Source organism: Gopherus evgoodei, unplaced genomic scaffold (assembly GCF_007399415.2).
Source record: "Gopherus evgoodei ecotype Sinaloan lineage unplaced genomic scaffold, rGopEvg1_v1.p scaffold_33_arrow_ctg1, whole genome shotgun sequence".
In the NCBI taxonomy this organism is placed as follows: domain Eukaryota; kingdom Metazoa; phylum Chordata; order Testudines; family Testudinidae; genus Gopherus; species Gopherus evgoodei.
The window spans coordinates 6,305,193-6,310,475 of record NW_022060005.1 but is presented as its reverse complement, the minus strand read 5'-3'; the positions used below and the strand labels follow the sequence as shown (position 1 = coordinate 6,310,475).

General features: G+C 40.5%; 1 pseudogene; it reads right to left on the bottom strand.

The window, feature by feature from the left end:
• Window positions 1–284: 284 nt before the first annotated feature.
• Window positions 285–1,205, bottom strand: LOC115641169 (annotated as a pseudogene).
• Window positions 1,206–5,283: the final 4,078 nt, after the last annotated feature.

Genomic DNA, 5,283 nt, shown 5'->3' with positions numbered 1-5,283 from the left:
AGGAGTCACAGAGTGAAGAAAGAAAGAAAGAAAGAAAGAAAGAAAGAAAGAAAGAAAGAAAGAAAGAAAGAAAGAAAGAAAGAAAGAAAGAAAGAAAGAAAGAAGCTGAACACAAAAATTAAAAATACCAGAATTTCAAAATATTCAGTTTCAACAAAAAAAAAAAAGAAAAGGGTTTCTGGTTTTGAGAAAAGATTGTTTTTACTTAAAAAAACAATGCAAATGAAATAATGTTAACAGCTCTAATATCTTACTATATACCAAATCAAAGACATCTGCACACTTTACATACCAGTGAGTGCTTTTTCCAAGGCTTTCTTCACCTCTTTGTTTCTTAGAGTGTAAATGAAAGGGTTTAACAGTGGTGTTACAATTGTGTTTAAAGTGTTGACTATTTTGTTTAGATCCAGGGTGTTCTGTACAGAAGGCTTGACGTACAGGAAAATGGTGGAGCCATACCCAATAATCACAACAGCCAGATGAGCAGAGCAAATGGAAAAGGCCTTTTGCCGTCCTTGTGCTAATGGAATTCTCGCTATTGTCAAAATGATTAAAATGTAGGAGATCAGAGTTACTATACAGGTGCCCAGGAGGACAATGAAGGAGGTGATGAAAGCCACCAGCTGAAGGAGATGTGTGTCTGTGCAGGAGAGAACTATCCAAGAATGTAGGTCACAATAGAAATGATTGATGACATTAGGGCCACAAAAGGACAACCTGGTTACGAGATATGCCGGCACATAAATAGCTAGGAAACCACACACCCAACAGCAGAGGGCCAGCCAAGCAGACAAGGTGCTGTTCATGATGGAACTATAGTGCAGTGGGTAGCAAATGGCCAGATAGCGGTCATAGGCCATGACGGATAAGAGAAAACATTCTGTGCAGCCAAAGGATAGAATGAAGTACATCTGTGTGATGCAGCCAGTAAAGGAAATGGTTCTGCTTGTCCCCAGGAAGACTGCAAGTGTCTTGGGAATGCAGGCTGTGGTGTACCATATCTCCAGGAAAGAGAGATTTCAGAGGAAGAAATACATGGGAGTTTGCAGGTGGCAGCATGTTCTCACTAGGATTATGATGGCCATGTTTCCCATGACTGTCAGGATGTACATCATGGAAAACAGCACAAAGAGGAAGGTTTGCAAATATTGACTCCCAGGGAAGCCCAAGAGGATGAACTCATGCGCTCTGGTTTGGTTTGCCATCTGTGTTCAAGACACATATTCCATCTGTTACAAAGCAAGAGATTGTTACAGAGGCAGTTAAATATATTAGATCGGGGTCTGCAGCCTTTCAGAAGCGGTGTGCCGAGTCTTCATTTATTCACTCTGATTAAAGGTTTCGTGTGCCAGTAATACATTTTAACGTTTTTAGAAGGTCTCTTTCTATAAGTCTATAATATATAACTAAACAATTGTTGTATGTAAATAAAATTTTTAAAATGTTTAAGAAGCTTCATTTAAAATTAAATTGAAATGCAGAGGCCCACGGACCGGTGACCAGGACCTGGGCAATGCAAGTGCCACTGAAAACCAGCTCGCTTGCCACCTTCAACATCTGTGCCATAGGTTGCCTATCCCTGTATTAAATATTGATGACCCTTGACGGTTTGAGTTCACCATCGCAGTCTGTCAGGATACCTAATACCGATCACCGCCTCTTTGTGTGATGAGCAGACTAGGCTATGCTAACTGTGAGGAGAGGCAGGTTTCTTCACCTAACGGGCCCACACTTGTCCTTTAGGCACCTTTGAACTGTATTCTGTCAATAGATGTTCAAACAGTCATTCTCTCTATTCATATACCTTAGGTCTTTGTGGGCAAGCTTCTGATTTACTGTTTTCAGGATCTGTTTTCATCTAACACAACTTTTTGATCAATTCCCTTTTTCACCAATTATATCTCCTTTCAGTTTTTGTCCCTTGATGCTCTCTTTCTGGTGCATCTGTAGCCATTATTTCCCTCTACTTCCCTTCTCTAATAGAGTCAGTTCACATACTCAGGTCTACTTTTTTTGGATTCTCCTCACCTGAAACCTTTCCTATTTTTCTTCTTTCCTCCTTTCCACTTCCCAGTCCCTGACTTCTAGTCTTCCGTTGTTCTCATATTTTATCACCTCACCTCCTACCCCAAGTTCCACTTCATCCACCAGCTCAGAATCTAGATTCTTCTCCTCTCACAGCCTGTTTCCATCTGCCCCTTCGGGCGGATTCTGAGTCCCTTCCCAGTTTGAGCTGCCCTCTCACTGGCCATCTCTCTCCCCAGGGCAGCATTCTCTGCAGCTGCTTGTGTCAGGATAAGGGTTACTACACTTACCTAAGATAAATCTGTGTGACCTTATTTATTTGCCTCAGTGAATTACTGCTGCAGTGACTGTCACGTGTTAAAGAGACATTTTAGTCCCTTCTCACTCACCTTGGTGTAAATCAAGAGTAATTCTATGGAAGTAAATGGGGTTCATTCTCCACTCACTCACACCAGTGCAAATGAGGAATGTGGCCGCTGAGGAAAATGGAGAAGATTCTTCGCTTACACACCACAGTGTAAATCCAGAGTAACTCCGTGGGCATCAATCGGGCAATGTCTCCTGTCACTTAGCCTGATGTAATTCAGAAGTTATTTCACTTCAGTGAGTGGATTTACACCACTGTCAGACCGGTATGGAAGGAGCATCAAGCCCAATATGTCCTTCTATTCATGCCAGGGTTTACAGCATAAGTAAGAAACAAAACAGAACAAAACCAGCACGGTGAAATATACTTATTTTGTGCATATCAGTTTAACGATTCCTCACTCCTGAAGGATAGGATTATAATTCAAAATGATCTGGACAAACAGGAAAAATGGTCTGAACTAAATAGAATGAAATTCAGTAAAGACAAATGCAACATACTCCACTTAGGAAGGAACAATCAGTTGCACACATACAAAATGTTTCATAAATTGAATATTTGAACATTTCACAACCAAAAGATTCTGGAAAACTGTGTCTGTTTCTATATTGGTTAGACCCTCATCCCCTTCAGAAGCTCAGCGTCTGCCAGCAGGAATTACCTTTGGCTGACAAATTTATGGCAAGTGAAAAGGTTTGAGGAGGAAGCTCATTTTATATTCCTCTCCAGCCCCACCCCTATAGATTTGATCTCAGCAAAATTGTACAGACTTCCTGATAATGTGCTAAACCACAGGCAGTATTGTGCCTAGGGACCAAGATTCTGGATTCATGTTATTAAATCAAAACCTCACCTTTCACTGGGGGATGGGAGATGGTTGTAGCTCTTGTGGTTGTAACAGAAAGTTGAAAAATGTGACCTGAGTGTAACCAATGCAGGGCTAGATCCAGAAAGAGAGTTTAGGCTGCACTTTGGAATTAGCACCCAGGGTAACCATATATAATGTATGGGGAGAGTTAGGCACCTAAGAATGGGATTCAGAGAAGCTAGAATGTGACATGAAAAGCTACCTTAGCTAACCGAAAGACAATGACAAGGAAAGGAGTGCAGCCTAGATTCTGCCCTTCAAAGGGGATTAGGTGCCTAAATCCAGGTCAGAGAGAGGCACCTATCTCTGCTTGATATTCTCAGCTGGGAAGTCCCTAGTGGAGACAGCAGAGGGAGGCACCTATCTCTGCTTGATATTCTCAGCTGGGAAGCCCCTAGTGGAGACAGGTGCTTACACCAGGTAGGAGGCGGTAGCATGCTGCCCTCCAATATTTAATAGTTCAGTGGTTACAGCACTCATATGCATATGGAAGACCATAGTTTAAATCCCTACTCCACTTGTCCAGAGCAAGAACATGAACCCCACTCCCACAAGAGTGCCCTAACCACTGGGATTTAGGGCCTTTGGGGATGGGTCTCTTTCCTGTTGCAGCTGTTCTACTTTTTATAAAATATTTAAATATTCAGTGGGTCAGAGAGAGTAAGAATGACTCTATAGCCTAGTGATTTGCATACTTACCTGGGAGTTCCGGGTTCAGTTCCTGCTCCAATGAACCTCATCCTTGCAAATAATCTTGGTCAGACCAGTTTCTCTGTGTTTCATTTTCCTGAGATGTTTCCACATGAATGGGAGCTATTAAAATATATGACCTTCCATTTTTCCTGTTCTGGGAAATACGTGACACAACCCTGACAGTAGATTGCTAACTCCACATACACTGATGCATTCAATGATACAGCAATTTCACAGGATCAACAAGAATTCATAAATTGTACATAGACAGATTCACCAGTTGTTAACCCCAAATAGTTACTTTCCTGGGTCTCACTGATAACATAGAAAACATGTTATAAAGGTTGATCCCTTAGGCTTTATTCCATCATTTTGTGCAGTGTGTTACTAGAGTACTTTTAAATAATGCACTCTCCGCAACACAAGGGGAAAACAAACAAAAATATAAAATTTATTTAACCATTTAAGAGTAAGAATGGGCCATATACAAATATACAGAAGTAGAAAAGAAGAATCAAAATAGACTTGGAAGAATAACAAGGGAAATTAAGAAACAATGTTCCAAGAAGTACAAATATGAGATATTTAAAGCTATGTAAGAGAGTTTGGGCCAGATTTTTAAAGGTATTTAGGTTCCTAGAGGGATTTTCAAAACCATCTACTCACCTAACACTCTTGGGTATAGGCAACCAGATGCTTTTGAAAATCCCACTAGGCACCCAAATGCCTTTAAAAATCTGGTCTTTTGGGTTCCAAATCTTCTAGGTCACTTTTATAAGATCAGACAAAGTGTCAAATGAAAAAAAAATGTGTTCAGCAGTAAATAATGTTCATGTCCAATTATGCTTTATAATAAGGGTACTGTAATAACAGTTTAGTTACATTGTAATTACCACATGCTTATGTTTTCAATATGTATTTTCCAGAAAATCATATACACTAAAGGACAACTGTATAACAGACTTAATTATGAATGCATTTGGCTGTTCTTCATGGTATTTTCAAGGGCATCTCTTCAGCTGGTTTCAGCTGGCGTAGCTCCATTGGATTTACACCAGTTGAGGATCCAGCTCAAGTGTCTTAACCAAACTGTATTGATGCTGGCTAAAAGTGTTAATGGAATCTGGATGCCAAACTCCTGCAGGCTGCCCTGAAAATCCCAGCATCTGCGATTGCTCTCAGTTATGCAGCAAACTTCCTGATTGTATGGTTCAGTGGTACTCACAGATATTGAAAAAACACAAGCACACTGTCATTACAGGGCCATTGCACTGTAACTACACTGTAACTGCAGTACTCTTACTTTAAAGTTTAATGTATATCCCTGGTT